The 26,055-nt window shown below is 42.5% G+C and overlaps 1 protein-coding gene across 6 annotated transcripts in view; it reads left to right on the top strand.

Moving 5' to 3' along the window:
- PRKN (parkin RBR E3 ubiquitin protein ligase) overlaps positions 1 to 26,055 on the top strand; it is a 1,411,643-nt gene that overhangs the window by 1,252,120 nt on the left and 133,468 nt on the right. The window lies entirely within an intron of this gene.

Below are 26,055 nucleotides of genomic sequence, written 5' to 3'. Positions count from 1 at the left end.
TAATAACATGATGTATCTATTTAATTTTCCTAATTTTCCTGTTTTCCCATTTGTGATACAGAAAACTAAAAACTATTTCTAAAAAGTATTCTGAAAACAACTTATCCTTTCACACTTCCAATGATTATCCACCAAACAAAGTTAATTTTCTTCTATGCTGCAACTGAATTAAGAAAGGCCATCTTCATCACCTTGATTCATTAACCTTATCCTAAGGAAAAGTACCAGTTTTTTTTTTTTTTTTTTTTTGAGATGGAGTTTCACTCTTGTTGCCCAGGCTGGAGTGCAATGGTGTGATCTCGGCTCACCACAACCTCTGCCTCCTGAGTTCAAGCGATTCTCCTGCCTCAGCCTCCGAGTAGCTGGGATTACAGGCATGCGCCACCACGCCCGGCTAATTTTGTATTTTTAGTAGAGACGGGGTTTCTCCGTGTTGGTCAGGCTGGTCTCGAACTCCCGACCTCAGGTGATCCGCCCGCCTGGGCCTCCCAAACTGCTGGGATTACAGGCATGAGCCACCGCGCCTGGCCAAGTCCCATTATTTTTTTCCATCACCAAGACAAGCTGCTGATCGCCTGCAAGAAGAGTCACTTCATGTTTTTAATACTTTTAAAGCCAAATATCTTTTCAAAATGCTGGGTAGGAAACTACACAGGAACAGCATTCTCTGATAATTAACCACACTGGTGAGTTAAGTGCTGTTGGCTTTTCCTCAGGATACCTCACTCTCCAACATCATCCAAGTTAATTAGCAGACATCATGCGCACTTCCGTGCCTGCCTTACTGCCTCATTAGAACTGCATGCACTGGTTTGTGTCCAAGCCATTTCACCTCAGCTCGCCCACCAGTTATTCTGTTAGCAGCTCCTGTATGCTGGCTCTCGGTTTCCATTGCCTTCCTTTTCATGCTGGATAACGTCTTCACAGAGGATGCGAGACAGCAAAGCACAGTCTCATTTCATTGTAATGACGGAATGTCCCAGTCAGAGCCAAAGAGTGTAGAAATTCCACACTAATTCCAGCACATCTCCACTGTTCTCAGAAATCGATCACTGTGTGACTAAACCGCCGGTGTCAAAGAAACAAATCGGTGGGTCTTCTGCCTCCCGGCTGCCCTGACTTCATGACAACTGTTCTTTTCCTGGGAGCCATTTTTAATGGCCTTTTTAATCACCATCATCAACAGTGGGGAACTCTCAATAACATCTTAAGCTTTAAAATGTTTTTGAAAGTGAGTTGGAGACGCATAAATATTTAGATTTTCTCGAGGAAAAGTGTCTTAAGTGTCTGAGTTCTAAATTTGAGCCAAGTTTTCTTTGAAAATGTATCCCAATTACAGTTGTAAATAGTAATCCCACAAACAAAAGCTTGGGGGGGCAGTTACTAAAAACAGTTGAATTCCCTAAATGTTGATTTCCCCACACATCAGAAGCAGCAGCTTTTTTTAGGATGTAATTATTTTCCTGAAATACATTCTCACACTCCTGGGGAAGAGTTTTAGCCATTTTGTACTAGAGATCCATTTGGCAGTTTGATGAACAGTTTGGACACTATCTTGAATAATTTTTTTTTTTTTTTCTGAGACAGAGTCTCGCTCTGTCCCCCAGGCTGGAGCGCAGCGGTGCGATCTCGGCTCACTGCAAGCTCCGCCTCCCGGGTTCACACCATTCTCCTGCCTCAGCCTCCTGAGTAGCTGGGACTACAGGCGCCCGCCACTACGCCCGGCTAATTTTTTTGTATTTTTAGTAGAGACGGGCTTTCACCGTGTTAGCCAGGATGGTCTCCATCTCCTGACCTCGTGATCCGCCCACCTTGGCCTCCCAAAGTGCTGGGATTACAGGCGTGAGCCACCGCGACCAGCCTATCTTGAATAATATTTTTAAATGTATAAAATATATAAGATTGAAAGGAAAATGCAGTTATCAGAGTAATAAAAAGAAATTCATGGTTTTTAATATGTGTTTCTTTATGAATGAATTAAATAACAAGTCAGGCCAGGAACAGTGGCCCTTGCCTGTAATCCCAGCACTTTGGGAGACCGAGGCGAGCAGATTCCTTGAGCTCAGGAGTTCAAGACCAGCCTGGGCAACATGGCAAAACCCCGTCTCTACAAAAAATACAAAAATGCCTCAGCTACCCAAAAGGCTGAGGTGGGAGGATCACTTGAGCCCAGGAGGTCAAGACTGCGGCAAGTTGTATTGCACCGTGGCACTCCAGCCTGGGCCACAGAGCGAGACCTCGCCTCAAAAATATATGTAAATAAAAAAAACAAGTCAATACCGTGCATTTAAAATATAGCAAGTTAAAGTAAAACTTTATTGTTTAAAGAAATACCAGTGCAAAGAACATTTTTGCTGAGTTTACCTGGGAACAATAAACCATGCATGAGAATGAGTACCCTCCTTCCTCGTGATGACCAAAAACAAATCGCAAATGGGAATACTGGAAAGCAACGTGAATGTCTGGGTCACCAGTGTGGGAAGAGGTGACTGCATTCCCCCAAGTTGGCAGCTCCATCACACCAGTTGATAGGACAGCAGCGATCACATGCAATCTACTATAAGTATAAGTAATAGTGGGTCAGGCATGGTGGCTTATGCCTGCAATCCCAGCGCTTTGAGAGGCAGGCAGATCATGAGGTCAAGAGATCGAGACCATCCTGGCCAACATGGTGAAACCCTGTCTCTACTAAAAATTAGCTGGGCATGGTGGTGCATGCCTGTAGTCCCAGCTACTTGGGAGGCTGAGGCAGGAGAATCACTTGAACCCAGGAGGCGGAGGTTGCAGTGAGCCGAGATTGCACCACTGCACTCCAGTCTGGTGACAGAGAGACTTCATCTCAAAAAATAAAAATAAGTAATAGTGGGCCGGGCGTGGTGGCTCACGCCTGTAATCTCAGCACTTTGGGAGGCTGAGGCAGGTGGATTACGAGGTCAGGAGATCGAGACCATCCTGGCCAACATGGTGAAACCCAGTATCTACTAAAAATTAAAACCAAAAAAAAGTTAGCCAGGCATGGTGGCAAGTGCCTGTAGTCCCAGCTCCTGGGGAGGCTGAGGCAGGAGAATGGCGTGAACCCACGAGGCGGAGCTTGCAGTGAGCCGAGATCACACCACTGCACTCCAGCCTGGGCAACAGAGCGAGACTCCATTGCCGAAAAAAAAAAAAAAAGTAATGGTGAACATAGTTGGTATTTCAAGGTGTCTACAGCTGCTCTAAAATCATACGAAAATATCTGTGATTCTCATCTATGACTAAGTCACAGATACCACTAGCACTACTGATATTCATACCTATATTTATAACTGAAGGAAACACCAAACTTCAAGTAGGGATTAGTGATATTAAATATATAATTAATTCCCATCCAAGTTCACAAGCTCCACGGACTCCTGTTACCAGTCTCAATCTTATAGGAAACAAGAGGCTTGGTCTATGGTTGGAGCAGGAAAGACAAGATGAAGGAGAATAACTATGAGGTAGCCAACAAGGTAAGGGTTATGAAGAGCCATTACACACCAGGCCCTGTGCTGGGCACTTCCGCGGAGTAGCCAATTCATTCCTCACATGACTGCACCATTTACTCGTACATGGTACTAGTAAACAGTGGCGCCGTAATACAAATCCATGCCACCACAGGAGAGGTGGAGTGACTTACTGGTAAGTTTGGAAAGAGTAAACTGATCACGCTCCACGCCCATTTTTTTCTTGGTAGCAGATGCTCTGCAGAGAACTTATATCCTGCTCTGTTTTTCGAGGAAGTCTGGCTCTGCCTAAGCTTGGGTGGATAGATTTCCACAAGCATAAAATTTGATATTAGAAAACCCACTAGTCTACATACACAAGTCACGCCCTCCATCCTAGCGATCTTGTATATAAAAATGCCACTCCACCTGCTCTCCTTTCTTATTTACTTATTTTTCTATTATATATAGTTAAGGTGTACAACATATTTTGATATATTTATACATAGTGAAGTGGTTACTATACTCCAGCAAATTAACATACTTATCATCTTCATGGTTACTTTTTTCATACGTATACAGTAATAGCACCTAAAATCTACTCTTTTTGCAAATTTTCATTATACAATATTATAATTATAGTCCTCTAGTACATTTCTAGAATATTTGTCCTACCTGTCACTTTGTATGCTTTGACCCATATCTTCCCATTTTCTGCCACAATTCCCCCCACCACTTCCAGTAACCACCATTTTATTCTGTCCCTATATATTTGACATTTTCTTTTTAAGATTCCACATGTAAGTAAGATCATGCAGTACTTTTTTCTGTGTCTGGCTCAGTTCACTTAGCATAATGTCCTCCAGGTTAATACATGTTGCCAAAAATAGTAGCATCTCCTTTTTAAGGCTTGATAATATTCCATTATATATATATGTATATAAATAAATTTATGGATATATAGGTATCTATATATATAATGCTCCCCTCTCCCTAATATATATGTATATAATATATTCCACAATTTCTTTATCCATTCATCCTTTGATGCTTACTTAGGTTGTTTGCATATCTTGCTATTGTAAATAATGCCACAGTGAACATAAGAAGGCAGCTCTGTGAGGTGCTAATTTTACTTCTTTTGAGTATATACTCAGCAGAGGGATTGCTGGATCATATGGTGCTATAGTTCTATTTTTTTATTTTTTAAAGAACCTTCGTACTGTTTTCCATAAAGGCTGAAACAATTTACATTCCCACCAACAGCGTGTCAGGGTTCCCTTTTCTCCAACCCTTGCTACCACTTGTTATGTCTTTTTGATAATGGCCATCCTAACAGGTATAAATTGCTATCTTGTGGTTTTCATTTGCCTGTCCCTGATGATCAGAGATGTTGATTACCTTTTCATATGCCTGTTGGCCATTTTTTAATCTTTTTTGGAGAAATGTCTATTCAGGCTCTTTGTCCGTTTTTTAATCAGGTTATTTGGGGTTTTTTGCTATTGAGTTGTAGGCATTTATTTTACATTTTGGATATTAACCACTTATCAAATACATGGTTTTCAAATATTTTCTTCCAATCTGTAAGTTGCCTTTTGATTCTGTTCATTGCTTCCTTTGCTGTGCAGAAGCTTTTTAGTTTGGTGTAGTCCAATTGTTTATTTTCGCTTTTGTTGCCTGAGCTTTGGTGTGGTATCCAAAAAGTTATTGCCAAGGCGATGAGGTTTCCCTGTGTTTTCTACTAGGAATGTTATGATTTCAGGTCCTATGTTAAGTTCTTTCATCTATGTTGAGTTGATTTTTGTGTATGATACAAGCTAAGGGTTCAATTCATTATTTTACATGTGGATATCCAGTTTTCCCAACACCATTTATTGAAGATATTATCCTATCCAGATACCATTGTGTCTTCTTGGTGCCTTTGTCAAAAATTAGTTGACCCATTTTTCTTTTCAAGCTGAGACAGGGATAGTAGGTGTCATGGATTGGGTTTCCTTAAACTCCCAACACGTTCTGCAAGTAAGACTCGCTCTCTTCTAAAGGCATCCATTCTATTTTCAAACAGTTCTGATTTTTACAACGTTTTTCTTTATATCTAGCTAAAATCAACCTCCCTCTGTTGTCCTGGGGTACTTGGAAGCCTTAGTCCTTCTGTGAAGGGCTTATCCTTCAGTCATTAAAGCAGGCCATGAAGAAGATTACCAACTCTACAAAACACCCTGGTCCAAACATGCATGTGTCCTTCCTTCTTAACATGGTCAAAATACCAGATTAGGTTTTTCAAAAATTTTTCAAATGAGAGAGAACTACTTCTTCATAGGCTTCAGTATTTTTTTTAATGTCTCCCAAAGTTGGTATTGAAATTAAACAGATTCCAGGTGAGGTCTTGCCACCACATAGCAAAAGAAAACTATCCACGCCTTCAGTTTATGCTGTATTTTTCTATTAGTGTTACCTTAGATTAATTTAATCTTTCATAGATGCATTTATTGTATATTAATTATCTTTATGACACATGTTCTGTTAAGCTATAACTCCCACAGCCAATATAGCTGTTACATATATTCTAGTACTGGGATTTAAACTCTTCTCTAAAAGTCAGTTCTGTAATCTTGTTAGATTACCCAGTGATGTCAGACGGTGGGGGGATGTTTTTGAATCCTGATTCTGTTTCCGATAGACCATCCAATTCAAGAGCATATAGAAATTAGGTCATCATTCTGTCAAGGTCTATTTTCAAGTTGTTAATGAAAGTGCCTAAGAGGATACATTCTTCATTACCCAATCCATATTTCTCCATTTCTTTCTTTTTCATGTCTTGAAGATTTGTTGTTTTGATTTGGTTTGGTTTAGTTTGGTTTTTCATCCTAGTCTAATGCTGACATTATACTGGGAACTTATTAAATATTCATAAGTTTGAATTCATAAACAAATATTTTCTTATTATAAAGCTGCTTATGTAGGTGTATATCTGTAAGTGAAATAAAACAACATCTCCATAACCCCAAAACTCAGACATTGCAGACTCTGCTAATGTTTGGCTATATTTCTTTCTAGGCTTTTTGAAAGAGCATTTTTCTAATGTACGTTTTTCACTCTATTCATTACCTGGCCTTTCTCTGTCTCTCCCTCTATTGAGAGGGAGTGGTTAGTCCAGTCCTAACGTTTGCAGGACCTGGGATAAGAAGACAAGTGTGGGTTCACATGGCCCTCATCTCAATGTTTAAAAATTCTAAATCACACTAGCAAGCTGTTAAATAAAATACATGCTATCTTCTTACCTTAAGGAGTACACCTTCATAAGGACCTTAGAGGCCAGATTCTGACTTAGAATTCTCTGACCCCTCAGAATTCTTTACCGGAACTTAGTGGAACTGGGAGAGTCAGCCCAGACCCCTTCTCTTGTCCAGCTCTGCCCTGCCTAGAAGGTTCTCTGCACACACATAGGCAGACACCCAGCCCACAAATCTCAGATTCATCCACATCCCCTACATGTGGCAGCCCTTCAGGCAGCCTTCGGGCTCAGGGTAGGCACATCGCTGGAGCAGTCCACTCTCAGAAGGACAGATGGGAGGAAGCTGCCTACACAAGCCCTGAATCAAGCCCAGGCCATTTGGGCAGGGAATTCTGGGGCTCAGGTGCCTGGGGCATAGTCTGAAGGGCAAGCATGTGCTGTTGTGGGTGCAGCTTTTCAGCTCCACAGACTCTTTGCTCCAGGAAGAGGGGTGTGGCCAGAGGAGGGCCAGGGCAGAACCCTCTAAGACATAGGACATCTCTTGAGTGGGTCAAAGGGTTAGACTGGGAGTGCTTCTCAGGTAATCCAGAGTGTCCTGCTCTCAGGAAGTTCTGATCCGTTGAGAATTACTCTTGAGTGTTCATAATGGGAGTTCCTTCTACCTAGAGGAAAACCTCAGGTCTTCCACCACTCCCAGCTCCAGCAGAAGGGTGATGAGCACTGGGTAGAGCCGTTGAAGAGGGGAATGAAGATTTAGATGAGTGACTCCATTAAATAATACCCTAATGGGCCTATGACAGCAAAGGTAGTAATATAACTAAAGCATATAATCAAACACAAAAATTATGTGGCATAGACTGTACACCATTATTTTAGTGTAGGTTACAAGGCTCAGACTGCCTAGGTTTAGACCCTAGCCAGAGTTCACTTCCTAGCTATGCAATTTTGAGCAAATTAACTTCTCTGTGGCTCACTTTCCTCTTCTATTAAATGGGTGTTTTTTAAGAGTGCCTACCTTGGTGAATTGAAGGAAACTATGTATGTTGGATGTTCAGCCTAGCAATGCCCGGTTCATAGTAAGCACTTTGCAACATTAGCTAATTTTTAAGTGGAACAATTATTATTACCACTATTATTAATGCTATGCTATAGCTTCTATGAGAAAATGCAGGCTAGTGGTCCTCTACCTCTCACAGTTCAGTAATATGTGTATTAGTTTCCAGTGGTTGCTGTAAAAAATTATCACAAATGTCATGGCTGAAAACAACACAGATTTATTTTCTTACAGCTCTGTAGGTCGGAAGTCCTAAAGTTAAGGTGTCGCAGGGCTGCATTCCTTCTGGAGGCTGTGGGGGAGAATCCTCTTTTCTCCCTTTTCTGGCTTCTTGAGGCTGCCTGGATTCCTTGGCTTGAGGTCCCTTCCTCCATCTTCAAAACCAGCAAAGTAACCTTCAGGTTTCAATCTCTCTCTCTTTCTCTTTCTCTCTCTCTTTCTCTCTCTCTCAATCTCTCTCTCTCTTTCTCTTGTTCACTGGACCCACCTGGATAGTCCAGAATTATCTCCCCACCTCAAGACCCTTAACCTACTCATTTCTGCAAACTCCCGTTGCGATGTATTAGTCTGTTCTCACACTGCTGTGAAGAAATACCTGAAACTGAGTAATTTATAAAGAAAAGAGGTTTAATTGACTCACAGTTCTGTATGGCTGGGGAGGCCTCAGGAAACTTACATCATGGCGGAAGGCACCTCTTCACAGGGTGGCAGGAGAGAGAATAGGTGCCCAGTGAATGGGGAAGCCTCTTATAAAAAAAAGTCAGATCTTCTGAGAACTCACTCACTATCACAAGAACAGCCTGGGGGATACCACCCCCATGATTCAGTTATCTCCACCTGGTCCCATCCTTGACATGGTGGATTATTACAATTCAAGGTGACATTTGGATGGGGACACAGAACCAAACCATGAATGCTGCCATATTCATAAGTTCCAGGGATGAGTACACAGACATGGGGGAGGTGGCAGTATTGACTCTTTGGCAGCATTTTGGTGGGGAGTCATTAGGAGATGCATGAAGGAATTTTACTTGGCCTGTAGGGAGCGCCCATTTGTGTACTGCTGGGTTTTAAAGTAAGAGGAAGTTGCCTTGGTTGTAGTCAGCATTATCAGTTAACCAGGTTGGTGTTCAGTATGTCTTATGGGAAGGACTGACAGGTGTATAGGCTGACAGTGAGCATGAGGGCCTTCAACTGTGGCCACAAGGACAACTTCACAAATGAATGAACATACACTGTGCATGACTTTCCTGTCCTTGAGAAGAACATACCCGAGTCCTCTGAGGCTGGGTCCTCCCGGCAGCTGCATTAGTGGCAAATAGCAGAGTAATTCCCCGGCCATGGATGCAAGGACGGGAGGTGGTAACTTAGTCTGTGGTGACACCTTCACTTAAATCTGAGCCTTCCTGAAATATGAGTATTTGAAATAATAGCAGATGACATTGGGCAGATTTCAGTAAAGGATGAATGCGTTTTTAAGTTTCTAAACATGTTAATAAGCACAGGTCAATAAATGGGGAGTGAGGCAAAAATGGAGTCAGGCTGAAGTACCTCCTTGCCATTTAAAGGATACTCTGTAGGATTTGACATTTATTATGGTTGACTTTTCAAGGCTGAGTAAGTAGTCAGTGGTTTTATTCTAGTCCAGCCTTCTCTGGTGGCTGCCATAATTAATTTTAGCCAACAAGGACAACAGAGAACACATAACCCCATAATCGAGTGACTTAAATAAAGCACATGTGATGCCAACCTTGGAGCCAATTCTGGCTTGTCCCTGTATTTATTCTGTAGACTTCAGCTTCTAGCTCATGAATTTCACTCAGTATCATTTTACTCAACCCCCTGAGAATCACTGTGTATCCCTGGGTTCCCATTCAGAATGGACTGTCTCAGTTGCCCTTTTATGACCAAACTATAATAAGAAATTTTTTTTAACTGTCCAGCCGGAAAATTCCGTCACACCTCTTGTTATTGTTGGGGGAGGATAGATTAAAGATGGTGTCTTCTCTGGGGCCTTGTATTTATTCTAATAGTTTTACAATAATCTCATTACTTCCTGCAGGTGTTATAGGTAGGGCATGGGCACACGGATGTGTAATGTGTTCAAGCACACAGAACAGGAGCAGGTGAATCTAGATGCCTTTTGACGGACAGTGTGCCTCTCTCCCACCTATCCCCTCTCACAGGAGCATAACTATATTATGCTCTGATGCATGATCTAAGCTTCTTATATCTAAAAATTGAGCATTGCCAGCATCCCAGAAGGCTCTGTCACGTGTCTTCCCAGTCAGAAGTAACCCTATTCTGACTTCTGTCACCGTCAGTGAGTTGTATCTGATTTTGAACCTCTTCTAAATGGAGCCGTGTGGTACCTACTCTTTTTTGTCTGGCTTCTTTCACTCACCATAATGCCTGAGAAATCCAGCCACCTCATTGCATGTATTTGAATAGGTTTGTCTGTTTATTGTGTGTGGTAGTTACCGTGTGAACGCCCAAGTCTCTCCTGAATGCATTTTCTCTACTCCTCCCAGATGGATATCTTTTTTTTTTTTTTTTTTTGAGTCAGAGTCTTGCTCTGTTACCCAGGCTGGAGGGTAGTGGCACCATCTTGGCTCACTGCAACCTCTGCCTCCCAGGCTCAAATGATTCTCCTGCCTCAGCCTCCCGAGCAGCTGTGAGTACAGGTGTCTGCCACCACCCCCAGCTAATTTTTGTATTTTTAGTAGAGATGGGGTTTCACCATGTTGGCCAGGCTGGTCTTGAACTCCTGACCTCGTGATCTGGCCACCTCAGCCTCCCAAAGTGCTGGGACTACAGGTGTGAGCCACCGCGCCCAGCCCCAGATGGATATTCTTAGGTGAAGAAACACAATCTTGACACCACCTCTGTCGCCCTACAGAAGAAAGCGCAGGCTCCTTAGTGGGGTGTGGGAGGCCCTCGTGTCCACCCTCCCAGCCTCATCTCCCACCGTGCTGCAGCTCCCACAGTATGCTCAGGGGACACCACAGTGCTGTGCTGCCCACCCTGCTTGTCACAGCTCTGTGCCTGGCTCCTCCCGAAACCTCAGAGACTGCTTTTCCCAGACCCACTGCCTCTTCTCTCTTCCTGTCTACACCTGGCGTAGTACACTATTTCAGATTGAAGATTAGGTTTGGCTGTTTTTTTGTTTTTGTTTTAAAGTATAGGGTAAGAGGCTGGGCATGGCGGCTCATGCCTGTAATCCTAGCACGTTGGGAGGTTGAGGCGGGCGGATCACCTGAGGTCAGGAGTTCAAGACCAGCCTGGCCAACATGGCGAAACCCCGTCTCTACTAAAAATACAAAAATTAGCTAGGTGTGGTGGTGCGCGCCTATAATCCCAGCTACTCAGGAGGCTGAGGCAGGAAAATTGCTTGAACCCGGAAGGCAGAGGTTGCAGTGAGCTGAGATCACACCACTTCACTCCAGCCTGGTCGAAAGAGTGAAACTCTGTCTCAATAAAACTAAAAATAAAAAATAAAGTGTAGGCTAAGGGAGTGAGAAGGAATAGAATTTTACTCTTTCTCACATGAAAAAAAAAAAAAAAAAGCTGGAAGTATGCAACTGACAGACAGTGTGGGACCTCCATGGTCACAAGGGACCCATGGCCCTTCCTCCTGAGAATGTAGCTCCCTGGAATCCCCAGGAAACCCTCTACTCACAGCTCACTGATCAGCCCTAATGCAAGCAAGGCTGGAAAAGTAGAATTTTGCTGGGCACATAGTTGGTGTTCTGTTACTGAGGAAGAAGAGGAACATGAATATTGGGCAGGCATTTGCAGCCTCTGTCGCTCCTGCACATCCTTTGAGACTCCTCTCAAGCGTCATCATCTCCAGGAAGCCTTCCCTGTATCCTCCTTTTAGGCTCAGCACCTCTCAACCTGCATTCCCATAGCAATCTGCATGTTTCTCTGTTATACAACAGTAAAGCATTGTATTAAAATTGTATCTAGGTCTTCCCCATTGGACCATACGCTTACAGAGAAATGCCCATCTTACTCGTCATTACACTCTTAAATGCCCAGCACATACAAGAACTTGGTAAGTGTGTGCTGGACTGAACTTATCAGTTAATAATGTATATACTCCATAGGGCTAGAATCGTGTTCGTATTATATGTGTCTATATCAAATTCACCGCACAGTGCCAGGCACACAGTCCACTCTGAATAATATTTACTGATGAATGGGTGAATGAATGAATGAATGAGTGAATTATACTTAAGACAGAAGGGTGTAGATGGAAGAAGTCTCTCTCAAAATGCCACTTTCCCAGTACATTGAAAAAAACAACTATTCGTCAGCACAAATGGCTCCCCCAGCAGCAGGACACTGATGAGCAGTAATGAGAGAGGCTTTTTAATCCAGAGGCAACAGTGAGAAGAAAATGAAATCAGTGGCAAACAATCCTGGTTTCTGGGATGTAGAACATTCTGCAGAGAGAAGTTGGCTTGTATATAAGGACGCGAATCTAGACAGGAACCTCTTGATGAGATTTCATTCCTTTGCCCTGAAAAGAATATTTTATTTCTGCCACCAGAAACAAAAGAATAAAAATCCCTCATTATCTAACTTCGTGTGACTGTCCCAGAAAGGAAAAAGCTTGTATGCCTATCTGAGAACCATAGTCTTGCCAAGAGAACCCTGAGATTCCACTCTTGTTGGGCTCTACTTGACAGCTTTGAAATAAATCTATCAATCACTTGTCAGAAAGCCTGTCCTTGGGTTGTTTGTATGTCTGTGTGTCTGTGTGTGGATGTTTGCCCTAGCAGTATGGCTGCATATTTATTTAAGGTTAGGCCCTCCTGTTACTTTGAGTGCAGTCCTTACCAGAGAGGATGGCAAATCTCAGAGATGTACTGGCTTATCTTTTAATATGCAAACTGTACCTTCATCCTAACATCCACAGTGTCTGAGTTAGTTGAGCAAGCAGAATTGTTTAAGCTTCTCCCTAAACAGATCAGAGCAGATGAGTGCAAAAATAGAAACTAGTTGACTGAAGGAGAAATGATAAAACTATTTTCTAGATTTCTACCATAACAAAAAGAACAAGCCAAACAGCTTACATAGTTTCAGAGATTTTTTAACCCATCAGAGAGCTGAGATCAAAAAAAACCTAAGTGAAGAAAATTACTAAAAGTAATAAGACTTTCCTGGAAGAGAATGTTATCAGAATTGACTAAATCATTCAACAGGTTAACAGAAGACTGAGCAGAAGAGGTAAGTATCAATGATCTTGAAGAGAGGTCAATATAAACTGTTCAAATAGAAACACAGGGGGATCTAATGTACAGCATGGTGACTAGAGTTAATAATGTTGTATTGTGTACTTGAAATGTGCTAAGACTAGGTCTTAAGTGTCCTCCCCACACAGACACACACACACACACAAAGATAACTATGTGTGGTGATAGATGTGTTGATTAATTTGATTGTAATTATTACATAGTGTATGCAGATATCAAGTCATTATTTTGTATGTGTTGAATATATGATTATTATTTATCAATTATACCTAATAAAGCTGGAGAGAAAGGAAACACAAAGTGAAAAAAAGTAATAAACATAGACCAGAGTATCCAAGATCTGGTGAATATCAAACACTGTGTAATTGGAATCCAAGAAGAAAAAGAAAGAGAATGGGCCAGAAGAAATATTTGAAAAGATAATGGTGAAAACTTTTCCAAAACTGATGGAAAACATCAAATTAAATACCCAAAAAGCACAGTGAATCTTAAGCAGTAGCGGTACAAAGAAAACAATGTGTTAAAACAAATTGCAGTCAAAATGCTGAAAACACAAGATAAGGAGATAATGTTAAGAGCTGCCAGAGGGAACCTCATTGTGTGGAGAGCATGGTGATAAGAATGAGGGCTGACTTCTCCATCAAAAACAATGGAAGCCAAAAAACAATAGAATGATATGGAAAGAAAAAAGTATACTAAAATTCCATATCTAGTAAAAAAAAAAAAATCCCCAAAAGAAAGGCACCCAAAAATAACATTTTCAGATGACAAAAGCTGACAGAATCCATCAGACTTGCACTGCATGAAATACTAAAATCACATCTGCAGGTTGAAAGGATATGAAGTGAAGCCCAGATGTATACGAAGGAATGAGGAACATCAGAACGTATAAAAATGTAGGCCAGCTCCAAGATGATTTTTTAAAATCCCAATGTTAAGAAGTCATCATTATTACCAAAAGAAGCAAGCCAGAAAGCATGTCGCCTTTCAAAAAGAACTAGAGCAGTAAGCAAACACTGAGGCAGAAAGGCCTAAAGCAGGTCCTGCATGGGCCAGTCTCGACATATGAAAGAAGACTCACCGTCTAGACTGCTGTCTCTGTCGCTGCCACTTTTTGCATACTCCAAGCTGCAAGAGTCAGTGATTGAAGGGCTTTCTAACCTCTGCAGCTCACCTGGAGAGGATCGCAGCCTATCGCTTTCATTGACCACAAGGACCTGAGCTCTGCAGAAGCAGTTGTCACCTCCTTGAAGAGCTAAGGCTTCCAAGGAGATATTTTGTGGGTCGAACTGGCTAAGCAAAGGGGAGCAAGTGACCCAGCAAGCAACAGGTGGGGAAGCCAAGGTGGAGGAACTTGTTGTGTATTGCCTGATGGTTTTACCTGACATTTGACTAATTCGTTTCACTGGGGATTCATAAGAGACCTTAGGGGCCTGTATGTCAGAATTTGAGGTGTGACTTACTTTGGAGCCCTTCAAGGCATTATTTAATTATTTGGTAATTCATTTTTCTATTTGTCTGCTAATGAACATGAGTTTACACTTTCTGAGAAATTACCAATACCAAGACTGTGGTTACACAAAGAAGTTCAATGATTTCCTTAGGTTAGGTGGGCATAGGATGGTGTTGACTGCAGAAGGGCATGAGAAAACCTTTTTCAGAACATGGAAAGGTTATAAAATACATCCTGATTGTAGTGGTGCATATATTGCCAAAACTCATCAAAGTATACAATTAAAATTGGCATATTTCATATTATATAAATGATATCTAGATGAAGTTTCTTTAAAAAAAAAACATCTGAGATTCAAAGTTTCCAGGAATGAAATGTGACTTCCATAGGAATTGGCCAACTCCATCAGTTTTCCCAATCCAATCCCTGGCTTGAGAAAGTACCGGCCGGGCGTGGTAGCCCATGCCTGTAATTCCAGCACTTTGGGAGGCTGAGGTAGGCAGATTACCTGAGGTCGGGAGTTCAAGACCAGCCTGACCAACATGGAGAAACCCCATCTCTACTAAAAATACAAAATTAGCTGGACGTGGTGGTACATGCCTGTAATCCCAGCTACTAAGGAGGCTGAGACAGGAGAATCTCTTGAACCCAGGAGGCGGATGTTGTGGTAAGCCAAGATTGCGCCATTGCACTCCAGCCTGGGCAACAAGAGCAAAACTCTGAGCCAAGATCACACCATTGCACTTCAGCCTGGGCAACAAGAGCGAAACTCCTTCTCAAAAAAAAAAAAAAAAAACCAGAAAAAAAAAAACAAAAAACCTAAAGGTCTCTGTATGTTGATATCTACCATCCTAGCTCTATGGAGTACAGTATCTTAAATATAAGTGAATAATACTATAATATTGTGGGATAGTTGCAGGGCTTGGATTTAGGTGCTTCCAAAATTTGGGTGGAAATGTTGGAGAAGTGATCACTAGATAAAGATTATACTTCCAAAGTGGACACTTGATCTTTACCACTGTGTATGCAGTTCTGATGTTGCTTTAGCTGGGGCTGAGTTTCAGCCAAGTCTTTCCAGCTTATAGTACATTGAATTTCTCATTCATGCTGAATCAAAACTTTGGCCTTTACCTGTAAAGTTTCAGTCCATGGGAACCAAGAAATTGGAATACTCCATATCTGGATATCAAAATGGTCAAAGAAAGCATCTGGTAGGTATAGTGTAGGTTGATGTAAAGATCCCTCCAACCTTGGTAGTTGATGCCCTCAGAAAAGTGCTGCCAGATCCCAAATGCATCCTGTCCAAAATCAAGGAGGGGCAGGATGATATGGCCAATTTCAGGATTTTTAATGTCTTCTTAGACTCAGTTGACCTCTGGAAAACATGATTCAAGAGCCAGTTAGGCAGGATCAGGAAGGATAAGCCAGGTAGAACCAAACAGTCGTCATTCTGAAAGCTGGGAAAGTTTTGGCATCCTTGGTAACAAGGGAGGAGGGGTCAGAAGAGGCACCAGCTGACAGTGAAGCTGACCTGGCAGTCACCTTCCAGAGGCCGTGCTGAATCTGGATGCCTCAGGAATTCTACTGGTGCCCCATGCCACCTTCTTCAATAATATCTCACTGACCACTCCAGCCAGAAGGGCTCACACTGACCTTGGAACCCCTTGGTGCTCAGTCACCCATAATTCTCATTAGGTAGTTTTTTCTCTATTTAGTATTTATGTAAGTATTTATCTCTCTGACTTTCCTGTTGCTTCCAGTACATTGCAGTCTACTATACATAGAACTTCTGACATCTTCATGCCCCTATAGCCTACTGTAGTGCCTTGTTAATACTAAGTGCTCTACCAAACAAAAAAACTGAGTGAAGAAATCCTGAGGAAATAGAAAATATTATTGGCCTCAGACCTATTAAGCCAGTTTTGAACAAAAAAATCATGGATTATTTAAAGTATGCCAATTTTGGGATGAAAGTGTATTCTGTGTGTTTTTATTGCTACCATTCTCCAGAGAAACAGGGTGATATTTTCCAGCTACAGAATGTTTTAGCAGCAATTCCCAACGAATTCAGCTTATTTTTCAGCAAGTCAACCTCTGTTAATGACATATTAAATTTTGATTTTTTTTATATGATCACCCTGGGGAGACATTCAAAGTAGACCTTTTAATAAGGGTGAGCTATATTGCTGATCGGACATCATGGTGTCATTTCACTTCAGAGAATATTTTTCCAGAAAGACACACATTTTAATGACTGGTCAAACATACTAACCGTCTTATCTTTGCTTTGGGCCATATAACTAATTTAGCTAGTCATTAGCTTCAAGGTAATGGAAGAGCACGTTCTACAGTATTAACTGAATACCAAATCAGCTCCTAAAATACCTCTCCCTGTGGTATTTCGACTGAAAAATGCCAGCTTATGCCAGCTTATAAACCACAGATAGCTGGAAGTTCAGGTGATTCAGAATAAAAGCATGCTGTCTGGATAACATTGTTAGATGTAAATGATTCAGGCTCACTTTTGATCTGATCTCTCTAGATGGACTAGACTTTGGTCATATTGGAAGACAGTAGAGGCTAATATTGTGCAAAGATGAAAAGGATGAGACAAAGCATGTGTAGGTCCCTACCGTAGTGAGTCCCCGCTCATTGCAGGTGGCGGCATTTGGCACTGTTGACTGTTCCCTCCCCTGCTAGCTTGTGGGTGCCCTTCTCACCCACCTTTCCAGCCATCTTCCCCCACCCATTGCCATCCTTCACAGCCCACATTACAAGCTAGTCTTCCACCTGCCCTTTAACCACTGTTATTTTCAAGGTGACCATCCTTGGTCCTCTCTTCAAGCCAAGCCCTCCCTCAGACCTTCTCGTGTATTTCTGCAGTTCTGACTGCCTATAGTTGATAGACCCCAAGTCTGTGTCTCTAACTAGACCATTCTCTTGAGCTCCTGGATTATACTTCACATTGCCTACTGGATACCTCCACTTGGAATTTTCATAAGCATTTCAAATGTAAAATGTCAATATTTGAGCTCATTTTTCCACCTCTTCCCTCACCCACATGCAACCCTGTCCTGTCTCTTCTTACCTCGGTCCTTGCAATGAGTGGCACTTAGAATCCTCCATGCATGTATTCCAGACCCTTTTATCTCCAGTGGCTGACTGATAAATGATTGATTCCAGAAGGCCAGTGATTCCTGCATCCACCTCCTCTTTCCTATTAACTCAGGGTCCCCACTCTTTACCTCAACTACTGGAACAACCTACACTCTTCCTGCCTTGAGTGTATTCCCCCTAGTAATCCATCCTTTATCCCCATACCATAAAATATGATCATAACACCCCCCATAAAGTGATTCCCTAGAGCTTAAAAACCTCAGCTCCTTAACACCATCTGGTTTGTTTTCTGGACCCTCTGGCCTCATCTTCCACCTACCCTCCCTCTCCACCATCCCCCTCATCTCCAGCGACACCTTATACTTAACTCATGTTGAACCATTTCCAGGTCCGGAACTCACTGAGTACTTTTCAGACCTCCAGACCTTTGCACAGGCCGCTGCTTCCTCTGAGCTACTGGCTAGCAAAACTCTTTCTCTGTCCCTGAGGACAAACTTGACGTTCAGTTCTGTTTTCTGAAAAACTGATGCAGGTGGAATGTTTATAGGGTTAATAGACAGTAAGTACTTATGATAAAGATGACTCTTGGACCGGGCGTGGTGGCTCACACCTGTAATCCCAGTACTTTGGGAAGCCAAGGCAGGCAGATCATGAGGTCAGGAGATCAAGATCATCCTGGCCAACATGGTGAAACCCCGTCTCTACTAAAAAAAAAAAAAAAAAAAAAGAAAGAAAGAAAAATTAGCTGGGCGTGGTGGCACGTACCTGTAATCCCAGCTACTTGGGAGGCTGAGGCAGGAGAATTGCTTGAACCAGGGAGTCTGAGATTGCAGTGGGCCGAGATTGTGACACTGCACTCCAGCCTGGCGACAGAACGAGACTCCATCTGAAGAAAAAAAAAAAAAAAAAAAGATAACTCTTGGTTGGTGTGTGGGATCTTGACAGGCAGGACTGTAAATGAACTATAAATACCTGGGAGAAGCCATAGCTGTGGACGTCCCTGGAAGTCATGCTCACGGCGATGAAGTTGTGTCTTCTTCAGCTTGGCCTTGTGCCCCTGGAACTCCTGCCAGCACATGTGGCACCTGGGACTTCTACCCCAGCATTGCTCCTTACCTACCAGCATGTCTCCTTCCCCAAACCCAAGTGTTCACGGGGGTTCAGAGAAGTGTCCCCTGGCCCTCCCTGCTGATATGCTGCTTCTTGTCCTGTGTCCTTCTAAATGACTCCAATGCCAAGTATAGCCCATTATATTCCAGAGATCCTAAATGGATATTTGGGCCTGAGACTATCCAGAGGGAGTATTGCACCTCCTTTGACCATTATTCCCAAGCAATATCTAACCCACTTTTCAAGATCTTGGTCAAAGGCACTCTCCTCTGTAAACACACGGTGCCCATCAACAAGAATTAAATAAAATAATCTTTTGTTGCAACCTCTGTGACATCCTAAAATAACACGGATTATATTCCTATTATAAACTTTGGTTGTATTACCACCAAAATCTGTCCTCTAAGCAGATGACTTATTGAGGGTAGGATCAATTGCTGTTTATATTTGTTCGTACTATTCCTGCACCATGCCTGCTTCACCCTGTGGGGACACATTAAAAGTTGAATGGTTGGATGAATGGATGGATGGATGGACTGATGGATGGATAGTTGAATTAAAGGAAAGAAGCATATGTGATTTGATGGATAAATAGATTTTGTTTTTACAAAATATCAACAGCCATTTTCCTATCTAAATAAAATAATGTAAGCAGCACCAAGAAACCAACTTTCAATATAATAGTTTCTGCTGACCCATTTCTGGGCCAGAAATCTCCCATTAGTGGTAAGTCATTGAAAGCCTCTAAATTATGAAGAAGGAGACAAAGAGAAAACCAAATAACTGAACTGTTATAATTATAGCAAATGTTATGGTGGGACCAGTTAGCTAGTTTCCTAGGACCCTGGACAAATCTACATATAAGTGGAAACCTCTAAACAGCAATGAGAAAATCGGGAAAATAGCTTGCTTGTGAGGGAGTTCTAGGGCTGACAGCAGGGTGGATCTCAGAGAAGCTGGGGCATCAGGAAGGCCTGCTACCCTGCGTGCCAGAAGCTCTAGGCATTCCTGTGAACAGATCCAGGGATTCAGGGAATTCCATCCTTCCCACTAGTTTGCTCAGAACCAGGTCCCTGCACTCCACACTAAGAAATGGTGGCTCCATTTGTAAACAGGCCTCTGATTTATTTCAACATGTGCACAGCTTGGACTTTCTCAAAAGTAAACTAAAACCAAATGAATTACTTAATTCACACCATATTCTGGAATTAATAGTCACTTCAAGGGCATTTCTGAGAATGTTCTCATTCTTAAGAGAGAGAACACAGCATTTCCTTTAGGTTGCAGAGTGGCAGGAAGAGAAGCCCACAAACACACCGACTGTCAAGTTCGATCAGGTTTCCACTGTAATTAACCTGGAGAACAAGTCTTACCTGAAAAATGGTGATCACTGAGGGCAGGTGCTAAGTACCACATCTGAAAGTAGCTTCTTTTGGCTACTGGGCCACTAACAGGGCCCTGGCTGTCAGCAGACACTCTCTGAGGAAGGAAGTGCTTGCAGCTTTAGAAAGCTCAGCCTTGCCTTAAAATCCCTCCTGGATACTATCGTGGTTTTCATTCCTGTCTTCCCTCCAGATAAGATGAAGGGATTTGAGGCTGTCCAAATAAAGATATGCACTTTAAAAAGAAAAAAAAAAACATGAAAATGGCTTCTGGTAATTATAAGGTTTAGACCAAGGATACTAGCAAGTCACAGTGACCATATGCTCTTCACTTTCCTAAAAATTTACGAATTTCTGGCAAAGTCAGTATTTCTCCATTGACAAGCTTGCCTACCCACAGCCTAACACATGCAGACTACAGAATTCCACAGACATGGAGTTACTGTCATGGTGAGCACGAAGCTAATAAATTTAGTGCCCATTGCTCTGTAGAAGAAAACAAACATATATTTTAAACACAACCTTTGAGTTTAATGGCTGAAATGTTTTTGTACCTTGGAAATGCTCCTTTGCTATTAAATCAAGGGTAATCATAGTTCATTTAAATGTAGGAAGGAAATAATTGATGTTTTCACATTACTGAGCATTTGGTTCAAACACTGGCTCTGCAGTAAACAGCATGCAGACATTTTAGGAGACAGGCAGCCGGCAGGAGGTAGACAGATGGCTGCCTCCACCGCGGCGAGGGCCAGGGAGCTGTGATAACGGCTTCCAGGTTTGCATCAGCTGCACTTATGGTCGATCACACCAGGCACCCGAGATGCTGGATGAAAGTGCTTCACAATTCCCCCTACTTAATAATTAAAATTTCAATCATATTCTCCAATAATGATCATGATTAAAGAATGACAACACGTTTCTGAAATCTGTAAGTGGCAGCAGAGACACCAGGCCTTCTTTAGCTCGATAAGCAGCTACACTAAGATTTATTTATGTTCTGTCAAACCCAAAGGTTTTCTTAAAGGAGGCTACCCTTTTTCTTTCTAGCTAAAGGAATCTGAATGTACAAAGAGCTGTATTTCTCTTTTTCTTCTTAGAAGTATTCCCATAACAGGTAGGATGTTCTATTTTTCTTTCCAGAGTTTTGAGCAGCCCAAGTAAATCAGAAGGCGGTCATTGTCTGCATGACAGTTCAGCTTGTGTCCCATAAAAGCCCACAACCCTTGAAACACCAAATCACCTTTTCTGCAGGTCTTTTGATTATTGGCGTCCTTTTCCCAAAAAACTACAAAGGAAAGACAAAAGAAGGCCACTATTTCTTTAACTTACATGTGCGGTCATCTACAAAATGTTGGACTTCTTATCACACATGTTTTCATGTTAAGAGTGTGGTAACACACACACAGGAAGTTGGTGGTTCCCATTCTCCCTATTTTCAGAACCAGTCTCTTCTCTAGAGACACGTTTGTACCTAACAGTAGATTTTCATATTCCTTGATTTTGCTTTCTGACCTTCTTGGAGTTTTCAGTAATGTATCTTCAGCCCTCAGATCACAGAGCATTCATTAATTCATTCATGCATCCATTCATCCTCCCATCCATCTATCCACACATTCAGCAGTCATGTCTTATCATTGTTCTAGGCACTGTACATAAATATAAATGTTAATTTTGAATTATTTATATGACATCCGTGTATCCTTTCAGAATACAGTTGTATCATTGTAGGGCAATTAGAAGAGGTAATTTCTATTAAATTAGTAGCTTTTTTATTTGATGTTTTCAGTAGAAATTACTAGAGTTCTATATTCAGTGGGGATGCATTCAGAGTTAGTGTCAATATATTGTGTAAGTGGAGGAATCTTGAATAGTTGGATCCTGCATTGGCCCAGCTGCCCATCCTCCTTGCAAAGTGCTTAACAGAGACACATGTGTAGGAAAAGTAATGGAATGCATTATTATTAGCCTTGGCTTTATTACAAAATCTCATGGGTTTAACTTTGGTAAAACTGGGTGTACCGAGTGGAGAACTCCTGGACTCCTAAGAACCAAGTGGTCTGGAAGAGAGCCTTGCATAGCGAAGATGCTCAGTGGATATTTGTTAAAGGAGGAAGTTGGACTATTCAGCCTTGCTCTCACACCGCCCTTCCACGCCCAAACCCAGGTCCTGAACTCAGCTCTCTGGTAGGACCACAGTGGAGGCAAAGGCTCTGAGAGGGCAAGCGTTTGGCTTCAAAGTCCAAGTACCACTCCAGGCCTCTTCCAGCTGCCACACTACCTCTGTTTGCCTAGGAGAAAAGGTTCCCTGAGCAATGAGACCATCTCTTCTCCTGAGGAAGCCCTGAGCTCTCTGGGCATGTGGGTGGAAGAGGAAGAGGAAGGGTCATGTGCATGTACCCCAGACCCTTTCACCCTCTGACCACCCATACAAAGCAGACCCAGGTCAGCATTCGCAAACCCAAAGAGCAGCTTTCTTTTGGTACAGTTCAGTGCCCTGTCCTTGATCCTCTTTATTCTTGGGCAGGATTCAAGCTGGTGATGTGGGAGAATGGATGTATTAGTCAGGGTTCTCTAGAGGGACAGAACTAATTGGATAGATGAATATATGAAGGGGCGTTTATTAAGGAGAACTGATTCACACGATCACAAGGAGAAGTCCCACAATAGACTGTCTGCAAGCTGAGGAGCAAGGAAGCCGGTCTGACTCCCAAAACCTCAAAAGTAGGGAAGCCGACAGTGCAGCCTTCAGTCTGTGGCCAAAGGCCTGAGACCCCCTGGCAAACCACTGGTGTAGGTCCAAGAGTCCAAAAGCTGAAGAACTTGGAGTCTGATGTTCCAGGGCAGGAAGCTTTCAATGCGGGAGAAATTTGAAAGCCGGAAGACTCAGCCAGTCTAGGCCTTCCACGCCCTTTTGCCTGCTTTTATCTTAGCTGCACTGGCAGCCGATTCAATTTCGCCCATCCAGACTGAGGGTGGGTCTGCCTCTCCCAGTCCCACTGACTCAAATGTTAATCTCCTTTGGCAACACCCTCACAGACACACCCAGGAACAATACTTTGCGTCCTTCAATCCAATCAAGTTGACACTCAATATTAACCATCACGACGCAGGAGCCCTTCGCTTCCCCTAGAGGCCAACGTTCTCCTTAGAAAAACATTTTTTCATAGTGATTTTGAACTGGAAGAAACTATAAACACACATGGCCAGCCTTGAAATTCTTTTCAATATTTGTTTCTCTATAATATGTTGATATGAGTTAAAGTATGTGTATATGTATTTATTTGTATGCACCTAATTTTTTTTTTTTTTTTTTTTGAGACGGAGTCTTGCTCTGTCGCCAGGCTGGAGTGCAGTGGCGTGATCTCAGCTCACCACAACCTCCACCTCCCGGGTTCAAGAGATTCCCTTGCCTCAGCCTCCCAAGTAGCTGGGATTACAGACATGTGCCACCATACCTGGCTAATTTTTTGTATTTAGTAGAGATGGGGTTTCACCATGTTGGCCAAGATGATCTCGATCTCCTGACCTTGTGATCTGCCCGCGTCAGCCTCCCAAAGTGCTGGGATTACAGGCGTGAGCCCCTGCACCTGGCCTTCACCTAATATTTCTGTAACTTCATGGCACCAGGGACCGGATGTGATTTCTTCCACTAGAATAGCCTACACTGATAGGCCTCTATAAAAAAAGGAATGATTAGGATGCTTTCATTTGAAATTTTTCTACTCACTGGGTAGCATTTAGTAGGCTGATGTAAATAGCACGTCATTCATGCAGCAAATATTTCTGCAGTGTTTTCTGCATGCTGGCCATTGTGCTGGGTGTTTAGAACACAGCATGTCAGGCCGGGCGTGGTGGCTCACACCTGTAATCCCAGCACTTTAGGAGGCCGAGGCAGGTGGATCACAAGGTCAGGAGTTCAAGACCAGCCTGGCCAAGATGGTGAAACTCCGTCTCTACTAAAAATACAAAACTTAGTCGGGCACAGTGGCAGGCATCTGTAATTCCAGCTACTCGGGAGGCTGAGGCAGGAGCATTGCCTGAACCCGGGGGGCAGAGGTTGCAGTGAGCTGAGATCATACCACTGCACTCCAGCCTGGGCGACAGAGTGAGACTCCATCTCAAAAAAAAAAAAAAAACACGTGTCAAATTAAACCAAACTGACAGTCCATGGTCTCAAGAAGTCTATGTTCTAATAGGAGAGACAGGATATGACAAATCTAGATGTAATATAATGTCTAGAGAAACCAGTGTTATGAAGAAAAATATAGCTGGGGAAGAAAAGACAGAGAAACTGAGACAACTGGGGGAGTGGAAGGATGATTTTAGACAGGCTAGATGGTTTTCTCAGCAGTGACCTAGGTGAAGTTATGGACCAGAGAAAGTCACTCAGGAATCCAAGTTAAGTGCAATTGGCCTCCAGAAAGTAGTCAACCTAATGGGACTTCAGTAGCCCTAATGGTGGGCTGGATTTCTCACACTGGCTTTGGTGCTTTTCAACTCACATATTCTAAATTTCAGTATAACTACAATGCTGGTGCAAAGTTCCCCCAAAATAAACTTGGGCTTGCTCCAGGAACTAACAGTTTCAAAACCCCAGATATTAAGAAACTTCCATGACTATCATTATCATTGAGTTAGAGAGCACACCAAAAGCATAGACCAAGCTTAGAACCTGGAACCTGGACTCAAGACCACGAATGAACTGCTGTTCCTCCTGCCTGGTTAAGGAAGGAATTGGAAAGGATTCCTCAAGCAGTCAAGGGTTTCCCAAAGCCACCCTAACCCCAGCCAGTGCCTTCTTCAAGAACTTCAGAGTATGGAGAATTACCCAAGGATCTAATAACGTGAGCCTGAGGTCTTTCTTTCACAGGACCTAGAATAACATGGAAAGTGAGCTCAAAAGACACAGACTATGTGCCGTCAGTGCTAATGCCACCCCGACCTATAGAACCCATGCTGCCGTTCTGTGACCCAAGGGGACATCGCCAAAATGCTGCTGGCAACCCTAGCGAGTTGTGTACATAGTTACTTTTAGGTTTCCTTCCATCTCAGAAAGAAAGAAATAAAAAGAAACCATGTGTGGTCTGTGCTTGCTTGACAAATTAGTCTCTCAATGTATTTACTGACATCAGAATTTGCATTGCAGACACCAAGAAAACACTTCTGTTATATATTGTAGTAAAGAATAGTAATGTTCTTTTAGTTCCTCATCTCACTAAATAAAAAATAAGATACTAATCTTTCCCTCTGAAGAATTCAACTACCAACTGGTACATTACTGATTTTTCTATGTGAATAATGTGTATAGTAACTACTAGTATTCCCAGAAAGGATAATCATAAAGTTAACTTTTTTTGAATTTGGGGAGAGGGGAGGGGAGGGGAGGGGAGGAGGAAAGGAAGGAAGGAAGGAAGGAAGGAAGGAAGGAAGGAAGGAAGGAAGGGAGGGAGGGAGGGATGGATGGATGGAGGGAGGGAGGGAGGGATGGACTGACCGTTGTGCATTAGTTGGAGTTCTCTTTATTTCAAAGAATTGACTTACATAGCCGTGGAGGCCAGCAAGTCTGAATCCTACAGGGTGGGCCAGAAGGTTGGGAACAGAGCAGGAGCTGATGTTGTAATCTTGAAACAGAATTTCTTCCTCTGAGAAACCTGTTAAGGCCTTTCAACTAAATGGATGAGGCCCATTAAGATTATCAAGGGCAATCCCACTGATTGTAGATTTTAACCCCATCTACAAAATACCTTCACCACAACACCCAGAGTAATGTTTGGTTAAAAAACCGGGTACTAGAGACAAGCCAAGGTGTTACAAAACACACGTTGTTTATCTACACAGGCAAGAGTCTGAGAAGTATTTGAAGGATTTAATAACACATGCACACACACAGATTGTGGGAGTTTCTATAGCATGATGATTAAGAGTATGAAATGAGTGACAGAGCCAAGACGTTAAGCCCAGGCAGTCTGACTCCGCGCC

The sequence above is a fragment of the Pan troglodytes genome, chromosome 5, assembly GCF_028858775.2.
Source record: "Pan troglodytes isolate AG18354 chromosome 5, NHGRI_mPanTro3-v2.0_pri, whole genome shotgun sequence".
Classification (NCBI taxonomy): Eukaryota; Metazoa; Chordata; class Mammalia; order Primates; family Hominidae; genus Pan; species Pan troglodytes.
This window is presented reverse-complemented; position numbering and strand designations above follow the sequence as displayed.